Here is a 22661-nt window from a genome sequence, read left to right as displayed (position 1 = left end):
TGCCCATCTCCAAAACAAAACAAAACAACATAACATACCTTAGCCCCAGAAGCCCCCAGGTAGGGAAGGCTGACCTAGAGTCGGCCAGGTGCCAGCCAGCCAAGCAGTAGTTGCTGCCACACATATATCCTCTCAATTCATGCTCGTGAGAATTGTATGGTATATTATTATTCCTAATTCATAGTGGAGGAAATGGAAGCTCAGAGAGATGAAACGGCTTGCCCAAGATCACACTGCCAGTTGGACAGAGCCAGTATTTTGTCTGTCTCCAAAGCCCACCCAAGCTCTTATCCAATAACCCTACTATCCCACTGCTCCTAGGGTCTGCCTCACGCTACCACTGAATGCTGCTGGTTAGCCCCTGAGTCCCCTGGCCCATGATGACTCTAGGGAAAATCTCAGATCCCATCTTCTAATGCTCATACGACAGCAGGGGCCCTTAACCTTTCTGTGCTCTGGACCCCTTTGGTCTGGTGAAGCCTATGGACCCCTTCTCAGAATAATATTTATAAATGTACAAAATAACATATGGGCTTGGAAAATAATTATTGAAATACAGTTATTAAAATTTTTAAGTATAGCAACATATGTACTTCTTTAGGAACATGTTAAACAACAAGATGGACTTGAAGTCTTATAACTACCATAATTTTGAAGTAGTGATGACCAAAACTGACATTTCAGGTCAAACAACCCTGATACGATATGAGAATGTGTGTGTTTCTATTGATGTCAGAGGCCCAAGTATTGGTAACATTAATGAAGTTTGTTGCCTCTGTTCATAATTGAAGAGGATGCTCTATTTTAGTTAGAGGTGAGTAAAAAAATAAAGGCGTATTTTTTCCCTATTCGAATCCATGATCCCTGAATTCTGTGCGTGGACTGTAAGTTAGGATCTGTGCTCATACCTTAAAAAGATGTGTATGTGCATGCATGTTTGTGCACGTGTTTGTGTGTGTGTGTGTGCGCGTGCTTGTGTGTAGAGGGGGAGGGGTGGGGGAGAGAATATCTAAAACAAAACAGAGGGAGTAAAAGGCCGATGGGAAGAGGGCAGCCCAGGAATATTTCGATATTGAGTCAGTGGCGAAAATGCTGCTCAGGCTTGACCCAGCTGCCACAGAAATGTGCTGGGTGAGGGGCAGGGGAGGAAAACAGTCCTTTTAAATTGCTTCAAGATTAATTTAAAATATCTGTGCAGAACTAAGTGCCTCAGCCCTTGACTTATTTGGTGTTTTGGAAAGGGGGTGAGGAGGGTGGTGGCTTGGGTAGGAGTTGTGTGTGCAGATCCTCATCTAAACAAGGGCCTGAGGAAATAGTTCCTGCATGAGCCACGTCTTAGCCTCCCCTCTGGTGGGAGGCTTGTCGGAGGCCTTTAATTCCAGATCTGGGAAGCTCTTGGCAATTGGAGGAGTCTGATGATCACCCAGCTTCTATTTTTGTAAAGGGGTGGGCACAGAGCCTCCCCTCTGGCCCTGTGGGTGACAGCGTCTTTCCCAGGCCTTGAATAATGGTCAGTGCTCCCCGTTTACCAGCTGGCCTTGGGAAGTGAAACAACCCCTCCCCACCTTCCCCCGGCCTCTGCAATGACCCTATGCATGCATCCCTCATCTTGGGGGTGGTGGGGAAGGAGCCATTCTCTCTCCCAATTAAGCATTGAGGGAGGAGGGACGCTGTTTTGCAGATAATTCATAAAGCAGGCCACCCATTCATTTAATAAACTTCTGCCAAGCAGCTGTCATGAGCCCAAAACAAGGCACTTGGATAAAGATGAGTGAGCCAGAGTTTCTGTCTTGGAGCAGCAAGTTGTCATCAAGTCCTTTTCAAGTCATCAATTTATTATTACTTACGTCTGCTGTGTGCACCTCACTGTCCTAGGCACAGCCTCTGTGCTTAGGGAGTTTTCAGAGAAGGGGAATATTGCAGCTCAGGAATGACAGGAAAGCCTTAATGAGCAATTTGTGGGTGGGCTGGGTAATTCAGAGGTGATTCAAGTAACGCACCATGCATCTTGTTGGAAGATGAGCACCGCTGCCTGGGCCCTGGGCCCTCTGGTCTGTAACTAATGGGCCTGTCCTCCACTGTGTTCACAGAGCACAGGCCAGTCACTCCTCATTAGTCAGGCGCAGATTACGGCTCTCTTTGCAGCTCCATTTCACAGCCAGTTGCCCCCACTGCTGCAGTGGACCCTGTGTGATGAAGGTGTCTGCCCTGCAGTCACATCCCATTACAGGAGAGACGGGAGGCCTCTTTCCCATTAGGGGGCAGTTTGTGGTGTTAAGCATCATTAAGTAGACTCGTTGTAGATGTCCCCTTGGAAAAGGGAAGGATGGGTGCTGCTCAGTGGAGGGTCTTCCCTAGCTCCCTCCGCCTTCCTTGGTGCCTGGGGCACATCTTAGGATGGTAGAACTGGAAGAGACCTTGAGATGGAAAAGTTTACCTCCCATGAACTGTAGGAAACCAACCTTGTCATCCTGATGCCGGCCGTAGTGACCTCCTGCTGCCCATCTATGTGCTTATGCCAATCATAAGTATCAGAAAATACCAAAGCTGCTGCACCATCCGCCTTCTAATCTGGGGAAGGCCCACAATCTTCCAGTCTTTGTAGGGAAGGAGAAGTGCTTAGAAGGGCTCTGGGGCATAACTAGACTTAACTGATGGAGGAACATTTGTCTACTTCGCTTCTGAATAAAGGAGGCTATACTGTTGTTTACCTGGGAGTCCCTCTAATCTTGCCCAAAGCCCTTCTGGAAAGAGAGAGTATAGTCCCACTTCCTGTAAGAGAAGCCCCTGTGAAAGAATGAACACAGCTATCCAGTGGGTTTCCAGTATTGGAATTATGCTTATTATCAGTTTATACAGCATGTTGTGCTTGTTTCAGGTGGAACACATCCAAGACAAGATCTTTATCACCACACTTGGGAGGATATTTAGGTGCCCACCTCCTCCGTGACCAAGGTACCTGCCCAGATGAGAACCTCTCATTTGCTTAGAGGACCCTGGCCTTGATAGCTGCCCTTACCACGCCACCTGTGGGAAACCTCCCTTTGGAGAACCTAATTTTACTTCTTAAATTTTTTTATACCGCAGGTTCATATTAGTTATCCGTTTTATACATATTAGTGTATATCTGTCAATCCCAATCTCCCAGTTCATCCCACCCCCCCACCCCCCCCACCCCCCATCCCCCGCTTTCACCCCTTAGTGTCCATACGTTTGTGGAGAACCTAATTTTAAATGTCTTCCTGCATATTCACCCTTGCATGGTGAAAGTCTGTTCACACCCACGGGTGCCGTGTCCATGCTGAAATGGAGCTGTGTGAATGGGGGTTTGGATGTGTCCTGGGGTGCCACTTACCACTTGGGAGACTGCAGGCACATCTTCAACCTCTGACCCCCAATTATGTTCCCAACAAAACAAAGAGGAAGAGTTTGGGATAGCTCAGTGTCTTTCGACTTTTTCCTGATTGCACAGGGCACTGTTCTCATGTCGATCCTCTCTGTCTGTGAAAATGTGTCTCAGTGGGGGAGGTGGGGTGGCAGCGTGTGTGTGTGGTCATGGTGGTGGGGGGTTGGTGGTGGTCGACAATAGGCTTGTAAGGGGGTGTATCAGAGTCCCCAGAGGAGTTTGGTAAAGACCCCCAACCCCCCAAGCCAAATGTGCCTGCCTCTCTCCCTCCTTGGAGACTTGCCACACTACATGATGTCTCAGCCCCTTTACAGCTCAACAATTCTAGAGGAATTTTCACCTTTTTTGCTATTCATTCTCCCCTGTATATCTACAGTTGGCTCTTCTCTCTTCAGGGTTGTCGCCTTGGGGGATGATGGAAAATAAGAAACTTTTCTCAGCAAATAGAACCATAATCTGTTGAGTTCTTTTCCTGCTTAAAAAAAAAAAAAAGCCCAAGCTGCTGCCCAGGGTTGTTAGGAGAATTAGATGGGATGATGTGGGTGGAGGTGCTGGCCCCCTGCCTGGCCCAGCATCACTGCTCCCTAGACCTTGGCTTCCCTTCCTTCTCCCTGTGCTGTTTCAGTCCTGATTTACTCCTCAGTCATCTGGCGCCCCCCGCTGAGACCTCGCAGAGCGTGATCCATGCTACCTTACACATGAACTTGCTCCAAATAATTTTCAGTGATCCCTAATGGAATAAAGTTAAGAATCGAGTTTTGACAGAAGTTGGCAATTATGATGTAGGTTCATGGGGTCTCTCAAGATCACTAGATTGTGTGGTGCCCCTGGGTGAGGCAAAAGAGAGGAGCACGCAGGTCAAATTGGGATCATATCTGATGGGTCAGGGTTGGGGGAGCCGCCACATGGAAAGTTCTCTGGAAAAACAGTGTCTGTCCTTGAAGCAGCCACAGAGGAAAGCAATTCTCCCCAGGGGGATGTGATCACCTGCTACATCTGAGACACTTGTCACCTCCTGCTGTGCATTATAGCAAAGAGCATATTTGTCTTATTCTCTTACAAGCTTGCGGCCAGAAGCACTCCTACAGTCCATCCAAGAAATATGTCTGTGCATTTTGATATTCTTGGAGGTCTGTGCAAACAAAATAATGTAACTTTCATGTTAGTCACCCTGAGAAAATATGAATATGGGGCCCACTGGGTGAAGAGCATCATGGTAGGCAGCAGGGCACTGCACTGTTACGTGCTTACTGTGTTTGCTGTGTGTGTCCTGTTAACCGTATGAGCAATTTAGGACATCCCCAGGATGCCCTGTCACTGGGCAGAGTATCCACTGCTGTTCCCTGCCCTTTCCCTCTGAGGTATAAACAGCTCTGATCACTCCCCAGGGCCCAAAGCAGGACCCTAAGTCTCCTTCTGCCTGGGGTGACAAGAACCAGTGGGGCCGTGTGGAGGGAGTGCACTGCCCTCCTCCCTGCCCCACACTTGGCTCACTGCCTCTTCTCTTCGTCACCTCTCCAACCCACACGCCCCTCGAGCCAGCAGTGTCATTTGTCAAACTGAAGTGCCATTGTCGTCATTATAATACGAAATATTTTTTGAATGTCAGTTTTTAAAGTGTTCTCACACCCCTGACCTTAGAGATTTTCTGGTCTAGCCCTTCCTTTTACATAGAAAACTTTGACCCAGAGCAGAGACCCACCCAGAGTCACCCAGTCAGTGGTTCCTCATTTGGTCTCCCGTCTGCTTTGTGCAGGGCGTGAACGTGAGCATCATTTTACATGGGAAAGCTGAGACTTGGTGAGGTTGGGAGGTGTGCCTGGGATAGAGCCAGGTAGGCAGTGGGAAGGTGGGCCCTCTGCTCTGAGGCTGGGGCTCCTTCCCCTCCCCCAACACACACACACACGCACACACACACACACACGCACACACACAGCCTTACCTTACCCCGGCCTTGCAGGAGAAAGGGTACGCATGCCAGCGACCTAGGAGGTGGCCAGAGGGGCTGGGGTGGAGTGGAGGCTAGTGGTCACCTGACCTGTGTCCTTACTGATGCTGTGGTAAGAGGGCAAACACTGTTTGGGCCTCTCGGGGGCGTGCTGACAAGTCTCTGTGATTCATTTGCCTGAGCCCTCGGTGTAGGGAGGGAGGCTGCCAAGATCTACGACCTTCTTTGGGGCAAGGTCTTTACTGAGTGGTTTGTAATTTCCTGCTTTTTTTGGAGAAGGGCTCCCGGTACCCCTTGCTCCTGCGTCCCTCCTCTTACTGAGGCCTAAACCACCGCCCGCCACCCCCCTGCTGACTGGGCTCAGGGCGAGGAAGTGTGTCCGTGTCCCGCCCAACAGAGGACACAGTGTCCTGTATTATTTCCAGCGTGCCGGTCCTGGGAATCTCTACTTGCTTTTTCTCATTTCCTCCCCTTGAACATTAGAAACATTAGATTCCAAAAATAATCCAAGTCACAATGTTCTGCAGGCTGCATGTGTGCGTGTTTTTTCCCGAAGCTGTTTTTCTCCTCCTTACATCCTTTCTCCCTCTCCTTCCTTCCCTCTGCTGCGTGTTGAGCCCCAGTGTCTGCTGCAGTCGCCAGGCCTGCGTGAGAAGTGGGTGTGGAGAGCAGAGCGGAGCGAGGAGTGGCAGGAACGGTGGGCACGGCAGCCTTGGCTCCCTCCCAGGTCTCTTACGAGGGCCGGAAGGGGCCTGAATTGTCATAGGTGGCTTCTACTTATGTGTGGACCCCATAGCACTATGGACCCCATAGTGACCCTTTGGAACCGAGAACACGGACACTATGTTTACAGTGCTTTCCATAATCCAGGTTGTCACCCTGATTCTGTCCACAGCAATTTAAGTGAGCTAGGAAAGAAGGATCCTGATCAGAGAAGTTGTATGAGGCACAGGGAGAAGTGGCAGAGAAACATTCATTGATTCATTCCTTTGTCCACAGACATTGAGCGTCTGCTCTGTGTCAGGTCTTCTGCTAGGTGCTGACCTGTACCCAGCCCAAGCACTGGGTGGGGGAATAATGTGGGCAAGTGTGAGGAAAATCAGGTTCAGCATTGATGTGATTCCCGATCCTTGTAAGAAAAAGATGGCTAAGAAATAGTAACCACTCCAGTGGTTAGAACCTGGTTGGATATCAAGGTCTTTATTGCTTACTGGGCAGGGATTAGGGTTGGGAGTCTAGTGTGTTGGGGGGAGAGAGTGGGGAGGTGGTCCAAGAAAAAACAAAACATGTCAGCTCTGCCCCAGTAGGGGAAGTGGAAGAAATGTCTTTTTTTTTTTTTTTTTAATTAATAGCTACTTTATTTATTTATTTATTTATTTTTGGCTGTGTTGTGTCTTCGTTTCTGTGCGAGGGCTTTCTCCAGCTGCGGCAAGCAGGGGCCCCTCTTCATTGCGGTGCGCGGGCCTCTCACTATCACAGCCTCTCTTGTTGCGGAGCACAGGCTCCAGACACGCAGGCTCAGCAGCTGTGGCTCACAGGCCCAGTTGCTCCGCGGCATGTGGGATCCTCCCAGACCAGGGCTCGAACCCGTGTCCCCTGCATCAGCAGGCAGACTCTCAACCACTGCGCCACCAGGGAAGCCTGGAAGAAATGTCTTAAGCACCCTTTTTGAAGAATGAAAGACATTCAGGTACAATTTATAAAGTGAAAAACAAACTGCATCTCTGTTTTGGGTAGGGAAATTTTTCAAGATTTCTTCCCAGGCATTTTACTTTGGAGAACCCCCTTTCCCTCCTTCTCTTCACCTTCTGTCCTCCCTGCTGCACCTCTTCTGCTTCCTCTCCCGTTTGTGACCCTCTTCTCTGCGCCCTCGAGCTCCTCCAGCCTGTGTTACCCCAGACTTCTAGGGTGCATCCATTCTGTCGGAACTGCTTGCTTTGCTTCCCTTTTCTGGTCCTGCTTCCTTCCTTGGCTGGTTCCCTGTGTGGCTCAGGCTTTCCACTGAGGACAGAGAGCACAGGCCAGAAGACCTAGCCAAGGCTTCTAGAAAGATCACTGCCTTTACAATCACAGAGACTTGGGTTTGAATCCCAGCTTAGGCACTTGCTAGCTGATTAACTATCTGTGGCCAGTTCACCCTCTCTGAGCAGTTTCTTTATCTGTAAAATGTAGATTTTAATACATGCCTTAGGATTGTCGTATGGATTATAGAAAATGTATACAAAGCATCTAGTATGCCGGGAGCCCAGTAGGTGCTCAGCAGATGGTAGGTTTGTGGAGACCAGCTTGAGCTGGGCCATGTAGATAGATGGGATCAGGAGTGGAAGAGAGGCGTGGGGAGGCTTTTGTTGCAGGGCCTGGGAGGAAGGGCGGAGAGTACAGGGTCATCCACAACAAGGGTACTGGAGCAGACAGTGTGCAGTATGTGACAGCAGAGCAGGGAGGTGAGATAGGGCCCTGGTGCCTGGAGAAACCAGTAGAAGGAAAAGGAAATTAGAAGCGTGTGCCCAGGTTGGCAAGATCTTAGAACACTGTTGCTGAAGACAAGCCAATTAAATAAGTGCCGGATACTGTGCTGGGAACGGGCAGTTGGAAGATGAGCTGGAGTCGGGCCTTACCACACTGGAGCAGTGGGGGGGCGGGCACTGACAGACAGCTGCTACATGGGGAAAGTTGGCCAAAGAACCTATCACTGCCGTGGGAACCACAGAAGGGGAAAACTTCAGGCCAGGTTGGGGTGCAGGGAAGAAGATGAACAAAGGCATGGCAGCCTCAGGGGTACAGGGTGGGTTCTGGAAACATGTACTGGCCAGTGTGGCTGGAGCTCAGGCTGCATGGGGAGGAGTGTAGGAGGGTGATGTCCATGCCATGTCGATTACCTGGAGTCACAGGAAGGGGTCAGAAATCTAGTCACACCTCTCCCTGAGTAACCAGGGACCAGAGGAAAGCTGGATTCTTGCCCCTTCTTCGTATAAAGAAAAAAAGGATGTTGGTTTCCTCCACGCAGAACAGGTGGACTGACTGGTCCCACCTCAGAGTGGCACTTGTCTTATCCTAAATATTTCCCTGGGACACCCCTTGTCACGAGGTGTCCAAGGAGGTGCAAACCAGAAGGACCTAGAATGGAGAGTGAGACTGGACTTGGGCATTCAGCCCCCACCCCAGGACATCCTCTTGTGTGCTTTGCACAGGCCCACCTTCTCACACCTATGTTTACACCGACCTCCCTCCCATCTGCCTACTGAAACCCTACCCTAGATGGACCTAGAGACCGTCATACAGAGTGAAGTAAGTTAGAAAGAGAAAAACAGGGACTTCCCTGGTGGTGCAGTGGTTAAGAATCCACCTGCCAATGCAGGGGACACAAGTTCGATCCCTGGTCCGGGAAGATCCCACATGCCGCAGAGCAACTAAGCCCGCGCACCACAACTACGGAGCCTGCGTGCTGCAGCTACTGAAGCCTGCGTGCCTAAAACCCATGCTCTGCAACAACAGAAACCACCACAATGAGAAGCCTGCGCACCACAAGGAAGAGTAGACGCTGCTCACCGCAGCTAGAGAAAGCCTGTGCGCAGCGACGAAGACCCAACGCAACCAAAAATAAAGAAAGAAAGAAGGAAGGAAGGAAGGAAAGAAGGAAAGAAAGAAGGAAAGGGAAAAACAAATATCATATGTTAACACATGTATGTGGAATCTGAAAAAATTGGTGTAGACTATCTTATTTACAAAGCAGAAATAGAGACACAGACATAGAGAACATATGTATGGATACCAAGGGCAGGGGGTGGGATGAATTGGGAGATTGGGATTGACATATATACACTATTGATACTATGTATAAAACAGATAACTAATGAGAACCTACAGTATAAATAAATAAATAAATAGAAAGAAAGAAAGAAACCCTACCTTAGCTGAAGGTCCAGCTACTCTCCCCACTCTTCCCTGCTGGAGGTGGTCTTTCTGTCCTCCAGGCATCTGTCCATGCATGATCTTTATCCATCCCCCTCAAACTGGCCCTGTTCCAACCCAATTATATTGCATAGTCCTGGAGGTCAGGGCCAGCGTCTTAGATAACTCTGTTCCCCAGAGGCACATAGTCAGTGCCAAATAAAGAGTGGACCGTGGCACAGTCTGTACTCACTAGGCTGCCTGGTGGAACAGAAGTTTTGTGAGTGCTCTGAGCTGGCACAAGAGCGCCACCTACTGTTGAGTCGTTTCAAGAGACGCCCCTCCAGTGCTCTTGCTTCAAAACTGAGGTGTTAGCAAGTTTCATCTTGCAATGGAGAGAGAGATTTGGAGGCAGGGAAACCAGTTCTGGTCCTTTTATACTAATCCAAGTGTGGGCAGATGAGGTGACAGTGGGAATGGAAAGGAGAGGGGCAAACCTTGGAGATAGTCTGAATGAAAGAAAATGGGACCAGGTGACCACCTGGAGGTCAAGGCGGAGAGCTAAGGGAACCACAAGGCCTTCATGTGAGGATGATGACCCCAGGACAGAGGTGGAAAGAAAGCCCAAAACACTTTGGAAGAAGGATGAAAGACTAAATTCAAATGTTAATTTCCCTTAAGGCACAGAAAAGTCAGAGAAGTGGTGATGAAGGTTACCATAAACATTACCAAGAGTTATCTGTTCATTGCGTTTCTGCCCTACTCTTAGGGACGGTGGCTCTATGTAAGCACGGGCATTTACCTTAGTCCTTTGAAGAAGATTGTTAGAGAAACTGAGGGTTTTGAAGATTGGGCTCTTCATTCCTAAGTCTTTCCTGAGCTCCTGTAGGGTATGCTCTACCAGGTGTGGTCTGGAAGCTGGAAGCACGACTGAGCAACTCTTCCTGGATGTGCCTGAGCCTGGCTCCCTCGTGGTCCCCCACCTGTCTGAGCCCCATTGTTGAAGCTGCTGCGGGAAAAGGGGAGCGCTGGCTCTCTTCCTCAGCTCAAGGTCAAGCCCACCTAGCACAGACCCCTTCCAGCATAGCACCTGCCCCTTCTCTCAGAGAGGGACTCCTGAAGGGAGGGCCACCTCCTCCTTAGCCCATGTGGAATTTTTTTCCCCAGATGTGCAAGTAATTGCCACAGCTGATTTTAGTATGCGTGGGAGGACGGGGTGAGAACGTGCGACAGACACTCCATTTTTGCAGTAACAATAATAGTTACTATTTATTGAGTGTATCTTGTAGGCCAGGAACAAGCATTAGCTCATCTAAATTGACTTGCCAAGGGCCAGAGCTCAGTTTATGCCTAAATGTAGCTCTGGGATAAAGTTGGGCACTATTTTCTCAGCTTGAATTAAATCGGGTTTGACCTCTTCAATTTTATATTTTGGGAAGTGAGTGAACATTCCCTCATGCTGTTCCTGAAAATATTTTATCATCATCTGTGGTTCAGATGGAAGGAATTTGGCCACTCAGAGTCAATATCCCCGGGCTGCCTGGGCTGACTCCTGGCTTGGTTGGTTCTGTTTCTCGTCTGCTTGACTCGCTGGCTCCTGGATGACCATTCCTTCCCCACAGTCGGGTAGCGTGTGTGTTGCCAGGGCTGCAGGAAATTTAGTCCATCCAAGCAAGCAGACTGGAAATCAAATGCAAAGAAAAAAAAAACAAACATTATTCAAAGTCTGAATAGGCTTGGTGAGACTTTTCATTACAACACTTAGCATGAGGAGGGCAAGCCCGAGGAGAGTGGCCTTTTTTTTTTTTTTTTAATTAAAAAAAATTTTTTTTAAATTTTTTTAATGCTATTCTTGTCTGCTTACATTCTTTTTATGTATGTATGTATGTATGGCTGTGTTGGGTCTTTGTTTCTGTGCGAGGGCTTTCTCTAGTTGTGGCAAGCGGGGGCCACTCTTCATCGCGGTGCGCGGGCCTCTCACTATCGCGGCCTCTCTTGTTGCGGAGCACAGGCTCCAGAAGCGCAGGCTCAGTAATTGTGGCTCATGGGCCGAGTTGCTCCGTGGCATGTGGGATCTTCCCAGACCAGGGCTCGAACCCACGTCCCCTGCGTTGGCAGGCAGACTCCCAACCACTGCGCCACCAGGGAAGCCCGAGAGTGGCCTTTTAAGGCCTAACAGGAGTGTGCTCATTTTCAAGGACAGTGTGTGATTTGAACATGAAGAGTTGCAGCCTGGGTTTCTCTAATCCAAAAGCAACTTCTTTTTGTGACTGCCGGCTTATCCTGTCTGAATCCAGGGGAAGTGGGAAGGAGCTAGCGTGTATTCAGCATCTACCATGTGTCGTGCATTGTGCTGGGCACCTTCATATGTTATCTTTATCTCCTTCTTTGTATTTATCTTCTTTGACCCAGACATTGAAGGGTTTTTAAGAAAAAGGAGGAGAGGGGGAAAAGAAGGGCGGAGGGAGTGGGGTGGGAAGGCAAGAACCCTCAGTTGATAAGAAGTCTGTAATGTGCTAGTTGATTTTGTTTTGTGAGATCAGGGCTGACTTGGACTCCTCTTTGCAATGAGATAAATGACTGTATCTGGGGGCTTCAGTGTAGACACCCAGTTCAGGGTTAAAAGCTAATTTGACCTTATTGCTTTCCTTCAGTGTTTCCTCACTACCACTGAATAAAGGCCCAGTTCTGCCTTTCGACCTTTGCCTTTCAACCTGGGCCCCTCCCTGCCTTTCATCATCCCTCTCACGTCCTGCTCTAGAGCTCTTGGTACCTGCTCACATCCCATGCTGTTTTTCAAGCTGTTTCCTCTCATTCAGATGCCCTTCCCGTCTACACCTTCTTCACCTGACTAAATCCTGTTGTCTTTCAAGTATTGTTCAGCTGTTGTGACCTTCTGGGAGTCATTGTGCTTCTCCCCGTCTCTACCTCTAACAAGTTGGAGCAAGTCCTTCTCTGCCATCAGCCCATCATATACACTTTTTTTTTTTTTAACATCTTTATTGGAGTATAGTTGCTTTACAGTGTTTCATAGTACTTGTCACAGTTAAAGTTGACAGACTGTTGAATACATTTGTCTCCCTCACTGGACTCTGACCTTGATCTTTTATCATCAGTCTCTAAGCCAATGTCTGGAATACAGTGGGCATTCAGTAAGTGAATAAAATATTGTACTGAGCATCACGGGCATGTGACTATTTATATCAGAATTCTTTTGGCTACAGGAAACAGAACACTGGACTCTGTTGCCGTGTTCCATCTTTTAATCCATTTTGTCCCTTTCCCTCCTATTCTCTTTAAGATGTTAATCATGATTCTTTTGAAAGTTTTGTCTGCTAAATTATAGCCTGATCATCTCTGGATCTGTTTCTATTGACTGTTTAATTTTTTTTATTCTTAGTCACTTTTCTCTGCTTCATATGTTGAATAATTTACTGGTTATTATAGATGAGGTACTGTACAGACTCTTGATTAGGTTATCCTTCTCTAAATATTGTTAAGTTTTGTTCTGGGCTGCAGTTAAACTACAGATCGTGATCCTATTGAGCCTTGGTTTAGGCTTTGCTATGACACATCTACTTCCATCTTTTCTTTAATCCTAGGGTATAACCCTTATTCTTAGGATATGGGTCTTACTCTTACAGTCTGGTCTTTCTGGGGTCCCAACTGAGTGTCCAGAGTGTTCACCAAAATCTCTTTACACTGTTTGATTTAGAACTCCTAGCATTTCCTCAGCACTGTGTAGCCTCTGACGTTTCTGTTCAGCTCTCCACCTCCCACAGCTGTTCTCTGTTAGACCTTCTGGAGTCTCACCTTGCCTATGCACAGTTTAGGATTTGGCCAAGGACCTGAAGGAAATTTTGGTGAAGATTTTTAGGGCTCCTTTTCTTAGCTCCCTCTCTCTTACTTCCTATCACTGTAATTGCAACCACCTTACCAGCCCTGAAGTCTAATCCCTGGTGTTTTATACCCATTAAGACTGCTGCTCTCTGCTCAGCTCCTGCTTCTGGGCTCCACAGTTTGGAAAATACCCTCAGGGAGAAAGCCAAGGTGGATATGGGGCTTATATTGTATGTTTCCCTTCCTTCAAGGATCATTGGTCTATGTTGGTTGTTGACCAATGCTTTTAACTAGTTTACATGTGGTAGAGTTAAGTTCGATGCCAGCTACCCCATTAAGAACAGGCTGTAAGTCCACATGAACTGTTTAAATAAAAATGAAAGTCCATTAGAATTACCTACAGAACTCCTACTGAATCAGAATCTCAAGGGTAGGGCCTAGGAAGCTATATTTTTTTAAGAAAACGCTTTAGGTAGTTCTGAATGAAGGCTACGTTTGTGAACTATTGTGGTAGATACTTGAGTAGTGAGTTTGGAGGAAAGAGAAATCAGTATGGGCTCAGTTGCTCAAAGAAGACATCTGGAGGAAGTGAGACTTCAGTTGTATTTTGAAGGGTAGAAATAATTTGGATATTTGGATATGGAGTATTTCATGGAAGGAAAGATGTCAACACAAACACGGGGGTGGCAATGAGCATGATGTGGTGTATTTGCATGGAAGTGAATAGAATATGACAGGAAAGCATGCTTGGTGTAGGACAGGGGTGTAAAAGAATAGGGGGAAAGGCAGATGTGGACCAATTGAAGGTGGAGGGGGGAGGTACCTTGAATGCCAGAGTAAGGAGATTGGATTTTGCAATATAGGTAATAGATAGCAACGATAATTTTGTGGGGTTTTTTTTTGTTTGTTTTTTTTAGACTGAGGGAATGACAGGGTGAAAGCAGTGTATTAGAGCAGTGAACCTGGTGGGGGCAGATTGTTGGGTATAAGGAAGAAAACAGACTCAGGGAGATCAGTAAGGGAGTAATTGCAGTAATCTTGGCAGGAGGGGCTGAGTGGTGAGTATCAGTAGCAGTGGAAAGTGAAGGGTATATTTCAGAGTGATTTGAGGAAAGAGAACAAATGGGCTGGAGGGGCGGGGTAAAGATGTGGGGTGTCAAGAGAAGGTAAAGAGTTTTCATAGAACAGGCAGAATAGTTTTAGATGCTACTGGAACAACAAAGGAATATTCACATTGAATCCATGGGCACCATGTGACTAGGAATAATCTGAAATTTAGGTGTGCATTTGGGAGACAATTCGATAGTGGTTTAAAAGCATGGACTTTGGAGTCATGATAGACTTAGATATTTGAGTCTTTAATATGCACCCTGACTGTGTGACCTTGGCCAAGTTATTTGATCTCTCTGGATCTGTTTCTTCAACTAGACAAAGGTGGTGATGATGTTATCTACTATCTCGTAGGGCTGCTATGGGGCTTAAGATAACATGTATAAATCTCACTGTGCAGAGCCAGGCACATATTTATTCTTGTCAGTTATTGGGGAAGTTAAGGTTAGAGAGCGCCCTGGAGCAGAGGAAATGAGGTTCAGATGGACACTAGATTCTAAATTTATCTCTATCACTTACAAGCGGTATGATCTCGGGCAATTTACTTCAGCTCTTTGTACTGAGTTTTCACTATGTTGAAAGCAGAATTAACAATACCCTTTTTCTGCATTATTATAAAGGCTAATGAGATAGTCTGTGGAGGTACTTAGCACAGGGCCTGGCGCATGAAACAGGAAATACTATTTGTGTGGTTGAAATTGTGAGCCTGGATGGATTTTCAAATGGACAGAGCTGACGAATAAAAGGCAGAGGGCTGAGGGCTAAGGGTTGAGACTGTCCCAGTAAGGGTGTGAGGGACAGGAAAGAAAGCCATGAAGGGGCAGTCAGAGAAGTGGGAGGCAAGTTTAATAAATCAGTGTAGAACTGAAGGATTGGTGAGCTTTTGAAATTAGAGCGTTCCTATTGTTTTTGTCGTGCTGAGACTAGACATGGTATGTCAAGGAAGAGAGTGTGAGTGGGTGAAAGCGCTGGTTCTCCTGGGAGAATTTAGTGTTCAGAAGCGACTTGTGAACGCAGGAGGGGCATGCTGATCATGTCTGCAGCCGGATGGCCTGCCCCTGAAAATGACCTGGTGTAGAAGGCCAGAGGCGGTTGAGTTTCAGAAGGGAATGCATCAGATTCTGATGAGAGATCAAGGGAAGGATCAAGACCTCAGAAAGGAGGCAATTATTTTTCACTGTGGGTGCAGACTTAGGAAAGCAGTAAAGGTAGAAGGTGTTACAAGGAGTTAAAGAGGAAGTGGATGGAGGGAAAACAAAAACAGCAGGGGGGGCAGAATGCACTTCTGAAAGTTTGCTGATGATGGGAAGGGTAGACGGAATGAAGCTCTGAGCATTTTGGAAGTTGGAGCAGTAAGGTGCAGAGCACCGACACCGGAACTAGGCCTCCCGGGTTTGATTCTCAGCTCTGCCACTTATTAGCTTTGTGGCTTTGGGCCTCCCTGTGCCTTAGTTTCTCAGTCTGTAAAATGGAGATGATAATGTTGGGGGTTAATATTGGGGAGATAGTTAGGAGGTTACTGAGAGGATTAAGTGAGTTCAATATGTTAAGTGCTTAGAATAGTGCCTGGCAGAGAGTGAGCATTCAGCAAATGTTAGTTGCTATTATTGTTGTTGTTACCATGACCATTGCTGCTGTTATTGAGAGAAGGTGAAAATGAGAAAGGAGAATGGAGAAATGGAAGACAAGGAGAGACGATATACACAGAGTTTGACTCTGCAGTGTGGATGCCACACCTACCAAGGAGTCTACTTAGATTCTACTAAGCATTCAGCCTTAAAGACTGCTATGGGCCACCCTTGGCGCTGATCCAGTCAGGACACTATAAGATGGAAGCTGTGGTTTCCCAGCAGGACAGTCCTTGCAACAATCCAGCTCAGGGGCAAGGAGACAAGATCCATGGCGGGCAGCTGCAGGAGCTCCCATGGCTCAACAACCCATGCCCCACGGAAGCCAGTATCCTCTGTTGGCACAGCTTCCAGGGTTCCTGCAATGGACACACCAGTCACAAGAGTCACCCCCTTCAGGGAAGATCAAGGAACGCTGTCTGTCCCCATCAGTTATTTATAGTTTATTGATAGTCCTTCTAATCCAGATACAGTTTACCAATCGGGGGTGTTTTTACCACAGGCAACATGACTTAGTAACATGTTGGCACATACCGTCTTTCTCTGTTTCCAGGGAAACAGAACTGGGGTGTTAACTGAAGTTCAGATTAGCATGCAGAAGGGAAAAAGGTTTTGTTATTTCCTTGCTCACAGTGGGAGCAAATAGGGACATTTGCCTGTTTTATAGAGAAACTGGGGCAGTTCTGGATGTGGGCAGCCTGTTAGGATGTTAGATCTGAGATCTGGGAATTAGGGAATTTGGGGATGGAGTGGGTAAGAAATATGCTAGGGGATCGATAGAATGTCTACAGGTCAGAGACACAGCCTGGCTGGTGAAATTGTTAGGTGCCCTGGCTGATTCCTGAGGCTACAGTGCTGGGGTCTCCAGGTAACCAGGCTGAGCCATCCTCTGAGAGCAGCTGGATTTATGGTGAAAGATAAAAATGGCTTCTCTCTTATACCATATATACAAGAATGCCAGCTGGCATTCCAAAAGCCTAAAGGAAAACAGGCAGGGCCCAGAACACCTTCTCTCCCTCAGTAGATATTTATTAACTGTCTATCAGGCACGAGTCCCAACCACCTCCCCTGTCTATGGACACCAGTGTAAAGACGGCCTCCCAGAACCTTGGACTCCCTGTGGCCTGCAGGCCTTGCAGGATACAGAAGAGGAGAGATGTCAAACTCCCTTCTGTAAGGAATTCTAGGAACCTAGAAAGTAGATCCAAATTTTGGGTTCCTTTATTTTTTCTTTCTCTACCCCGCTTTGGAAAAGCAGGAAAGCTCAATCCTAGGTGAGTGGATAATTGAAAACAAAGTTGAAGGGGTTTAAGGGTCCTAGGCCAGAACACACACATGGGGTCTGTGTGTTGCCCTGTTTGCCTGAGGACATGTGCCCGGGGTCAGCCAGAGTTGTCAGGTGGGGAAATTTGCCCTTAATTCCCACCCACTTCTCACTTTAGGCCTTCTCTCTCTTGGTGTAGGGCTCCTCTGCCACCCCATTTTAGGATCTCATCCCTGGGTCGTGCTCACAAAGTGCCTTGCTTTCTTAATAAGCTGTTTCTGTATCCAGGATAAACTAATTCCAGGAGGGGTTGCAGGAATAATACATTTTAGTAGGAGTCTGTCTTAAGTAAAAAAACTGTTAAGAGCCAAAGGGATTGAATCTCTAATAGTGAAAGGGTTGGGGAGTGGCAGAGAGGATGGGGAAGGGGGAGCTTGGAAGCAAGGCAGGAGGGGGCGAGATCCCTGGTTAGGCTACACAGGGAGGGCAGGAGGGGACAGTGCCCTCAGGCATGACCCTGAGAGAGTGTACGGGGCTCTGAGTCCTGTGTGGGCAAAGGCACCACAGGGCCCTGAGTGTGTGTCAGGGTGGGGGCAGTGGGAGGATGCATGGGTGTCCCTGGTCCGTGCAGTGTCCTGCGGTGGCACCGGGAGTGCATCTTCGGGAGGGATGGGCTGTGGATATTTGTGTACGAGCTGCAGATGTGATTTCCATGAGCCCATGGTGATTTTGCAAAGTGAACACAGTGCAGTTTTAAATCCACACCTTTCGTCTGTTTTGTGCTCTAAAACAAAACATTAGGGAAATATTTGCAATAGACTATGTTCACTATATAGATTTAAAAATCTATCTGGTATATAGCACTTACTGAAGCATGAAACCATTGTCTTATTTGAATCTCACTATTATGCTAAGGTTGAAATAGTGTAAATTGTTATCCCCATTTCAAGGTAAGGAACCTGATATTTAGACCATTAACCTAACTTGTCAAAGTTTATAAAGCAGATCTGCGCTAGAACCCAAGTCTCCTGATTTGAAGCCTCTGTTCTTTGCACTATAACACACATAACATTTTATTTTGGAATTGACTGCACAGCAAGTTTTCAGATGTAGCAACGTTCTCTGGCAAGGAGGTTGTTAGTATTCTTGAGGGCACAGGCTTTTATGGATGGGTCGCTGCAGTGTCCAAGCAGGGTAACAGGGGACAACAGGTGATACTGGAATGTGCATATTTAGGAAAGAAGATCCATTGGTTGTCTTCTGTCCTCTCAATCAAGTCACCAAACCTGAATACGAGCAAATTAAAACCAATGTAATCTAAATTAGACAGTATAAAATACTAACACTAGGTGGTAAGGTAGTTTGAAAGTTAAAACTCTAAATCAGATGCTGTTGCTAAATTTGGCAAATGAAGGAAAATAAGCCCAAGATCCTTATTTAATATCCTTGCTCTATGAAATAGTTTATGCTTTATTAAAAACAGAACAATAATAACCTTTTAGCTATCCCCATATTTAAAAGAAAAGGAGAAAAAGGTTTCTGTTTATTTTCCTAATTTGCATTTAAATAGATTCATTTATCATTTATTATATATTAAGAACTAGATTTTTATATTTTCACTGAGTTTAAGCCAGCATAAAAACATTACTTTGCAAAACATGGAAAAAAAAACCCCAAGTAGCTTACATGTAACATCTATCTTCTTAATGAGACAAAACTATGTTGGTTTCCAAACAAAGAGATAAAATTTCATTATTTAGACATGAACTTTCCTCCTGGAGGAATTTTGTTGTTTTATTACATTTTGTTGAACCTACCATTTGTATCTTCTCAAAAAAAAAAAAAAGATAGTTCAAAATGTTTGAAACCACTGTGGAGATATTTTCTTTAGTTTTTTGGGTTTTTTTTTTCTTTAGATTTTTGTTCCAGTGTCTAGTTCAGGTGTCTTCCAGAGAGCCCAATTCAAAGAGATCAAATCATAAAATGTCTTAGTTTAGAAAGGGTCAGCTTGTCTGGAGATTAGCAACCTCAGAGCCTGTGACCAACTCCCTCATGCATGTCTTTCATTCACTAAGTATTTATTGAGAGAAGTGGAGCTGTTTGAATCAACCATCCCCAGGCACTGAGGGGGCAGGTGGGAGGCAGAGAGGAGAGGGCTGGGTACTGGCCACTGAATGGCCCCATGTGAGGGACAGCATCCTACCACCGCTGGAGCCCCACAGCGCCCTGGTGGCTGCCTTTTGGGGGGACAGCTGCTCTGTGGAGCCTGGGCAGAGGAGGTCCTACAGTCACATGCAGGAGGCCAGGGCAGTGTCCCAAGAGCCTGGATCAACAGACACTCAGTGAATGTGCCTTGGGTGGCATGAATGAAGCCCATTGCGGGGGCTTCACTTCTCTGAACCTGTTTTCCATCCGTAAAGTGGGCCTGCTGGAGGCTGCGAGATGATGCTTGTGAATGGACATTTTGAACCCTAAAGCACTGGACAGATGTCAAGGCTGAGACTAAGAAGCTGCATTTCTCTGGCTATTAAGAACAATGCCAGTTTTCTTACAGTCATTCTTTGTATTCAAAAGTTAGAAATGTAAGCTGTAGCAACGAATGTGCATTCTGATCCAGGAGACTCAATAAAACCAATTTTTATTTTGAATGGAAAAAAATACACTCTGTAAGTTTCCAAATTGAGCCGATTGTACACCAGGATGCTTACCTCCATTCTGGGTACTGCTTATCCCTTGGAAATGAAGAGGAGCCCAGAAATGAAGAGACTTGCCCACAGTCTCATGGGTAATTAGTGACAGAGCCAGGCCCAGAACCAGCCTAGTCCTCATCCCACTTAACTGCACACGCACATGGGTGCTTACATGCGTGTGCGCACACACATTCTCTCTCTGCAGCCGGTTGCAGTGAATGCAGCAGAAATGCTGGTGACCCTTGCAGGCAACCAGGCTCACAGAAGTGAGTATTATATACAATTAGGCAGCAGATTCAGGCCCAGAGAAGACTTGAGACTGTCCCTAGGAAGCCGCCATGTTGGAGAGACCCTGGTTCCTGGTGTCACATTGACTGTCTGGTCCCTAGATGCCTGAGATGAGTGTCACCTCCTTGGAGCACTTCCTCTAGCCTCCGGCATAGCTGAACTTTCCCAGAATGCGCAGCCCCCAGAGACAGCTCGTGTGCTCCAGTATGGAAGGCAGATGGGGCGCAGTGGCCTGGGTGCAGACCTCATTGTGTGAGAAGCCCATTCAATGAGGCGTGCGGTTCCTCCAGCACTCTCCACTCTCGCCTGCCTTTTAACTCACTGTTGTTATTGCTTTTCTCCCTAACTGGCCCGTGTTCGGCTCTCCTTGCTCTGTAGTCCAGTAGGGACCTGGCGCCAGGCAATCTAATCATTCTGGTGCTAGCACATAACTCTCTGTTTATTGGCATATCTAAATACTCATTTAACAGAAAATACAGGGAAGGTCACTTCTAGGCCACTGGGATAGACAAGAAAGTATGAGTGAGCACTTTTCATCCTAAGTTCCAAGGACCTCAGGCATTTCAGATTTTCATTAATTTTATTGATTATTTGGTCAACAAGGAAAAGAGATGAGAGATTATTTTTAAATGGGGTTGAGAGGCAGAATTTCAAAGAACAAAAATTACAGAATAAAGTTCCTTTAGACTCCTGGGGCACTTGTCTTCTTCCCCTCTTGTCCTTAATAGTAATTTTAAAAAGCGCTGACCGTGTGCCTGTGGTGTGGGGTTGGCTGTGGCTGGTGGACCCAGGGTGGCGCACGCCACCAATCCTGCCCAGCCTCCGCAGGCACCCCCGGCCTGGAACATCTGCTGACACTTGAAAGTGAAGGATGATACTTTTGCCCTTTATCTGTGTAGGTAGCCGGAAGTGATCTGGGTAATTCAAAAGGGAGAATCATCTCCAAATTAAATCATGCCCATTTGCCTTGGGAAGGTGATGTGCTTATACTTAACCATGGGTTGTCATAGCCTTGATGTCCCTCTCCTGACCTCCAGATAAAACTCTAGCTGCCCACAGGACACCTCCACCTGAAGGTCTCCTAAGCCTCTGAAACTCAGCATCTGAAACGGAACCTGCTGTCTCTCCTCCCCCACCCCAGCTTCTTGCCCTCCTCTTGAGGTGATGCCATGGTGGCACCTTCTCTTACAAGGATCCAGGGTGCCATGCCAGATACCTGGCTGTCCTCCCTCTCTCTTTCTCACCCTCCCTCCCCAAACAGTTGGGAGTCCTCAGTCCCTTCCTAGTAACTCTCACTCTGCCCACTTCACAGACTCCACTGTCACTCCCCACATCCGGGTTTCCAGGTTCTCACTCTTGCTCCCCGGGATTATAACCTCCTAACCATTCTTACTGCTCCGTCTCTCCCCACCCGTCCACATCCCATGCTGCTCTCAAAGCTCACATCACATTTCACTGCTCAGCTTACAACCCTCCACTGACATCTTGCTGCCCGCAGTATATGGTCCAGGTTTCCTAAAGCCTGTGTCCAGGGCTCTCCATGGTCCCTTCTACCTCCCCAGCCACATCTTCTCCTCACATCAGGTCCAGAAGCACAGAAGTGGTGCTTTCAGAGCCCTCTACACACTGGGCTGCCCCACAGTTCTGCCCATTTGATCTTCCCTTTGCCTGGAGCCCACATCTCACTCTTTCACCTGGCTAATTCCTACCTGAGTCAGGGTCAAGTCAGGTGTCACCTCCTCTGGGAAGCCTTCTCTGCTCTTCCCTCTTTTCACACCATCAAGAGAGGCTGCTACCTTGATACACCACACTGACCTTTATCTTGATAGATTTCTTTGTTGAGTTGTGATTTTAATCAAGTCATATGCCAAGTTGTGCTAACACTGTATCTGAGTCCATGTTTGCTTTCCACACTGGCTTTTAAGCCACTTAAACTCAAGAACCACATATTAATCATTTTTGCCTTGTACAGTGCCTGACATATAATGAATGTCCGATAAATGCTGGTTAAACGTAACTGAAAAAGTAAATTCGCTTTTCCGTTTAAAGGGGATAAATGGAATGAGGCTGTGGTTCTGCCTCCAGGAAAGCTGGCGTGATCTTTGCAGCTTCTCAGCCTACACCTGTGCTCCATTCTTCCCTGCTCTACTCTGCAACTGAGCTGCAGCCTTTAGCTCATCCCAAACTATGTACCATGACTTCCAAGTATAGCAATCCTCTTCTCCAAAGGTTTAACACGTTTCCTGGCTATATCACTTGACTACTCTGGGCAGAGAATTACAGAAAATCCAAATTAAATCAGCTTGAATAATAAAGAGGATTTCTTGGCTCGGGTACTAAGGAAGTCCAGACACAGTGTGGAGATCAGGCAAGGCTTAATCAGGGCTCTGCTTGTTTCCTGCCATTGTTTTTGCTACACTCTTTCTCTGCCCATTGGCTTCACCCTCAAGCTGCCAGCAGAACGGCTACAGCAATTTGAGGTGCAGGGTCCCAATGACAGTATCAGAGGAAGAGAAGTCATATCTAAACAACTACAGTTCTGTTTTCCCAGAAGCTTGCAGCAAACTTCCCTTTGTGTTTTATTGTACTGAATTGG

At 47.0% G+C, this 22661-nt stretch overlaps 1 protein-coding gene across 1 annotated transcript in view; it reads left to right on the top strand.

Moving 5' to 3' along the window:
- Positions 1-22661, top strand: part of KALRN (kalirin RhoGEF kinase) — a 655634-nt gene that overhangs the window by 233203 nt on the left and 399770 nt on the right. The gene's annotated exons all lie outside the window — the stretch shown is intronic.

The sequence above is a fragment of the Balaenoptera musculus genome, chromosome 4 (genome assembly GCF_009873245.2).
Source record: "Balaenoptera musculus isolate JJ_BM4_2016_0621 chromosome 4, mBalMus1.pri.v3, whole genome shotgun sequence".
Taxonomy (NCBI): domain Eukaryota; kingdom Metazoa; phylum Chordata; class Mammalia; order Artiodactyla; family Balaenopteridae; genus Balaenoptera; species Balaenoptera musculus.
The sequence above is the reverse complement of the archived record's forward strand: the minus strand, read 5'-3'. Positions and strand labels throughout refer to the sequence as shown.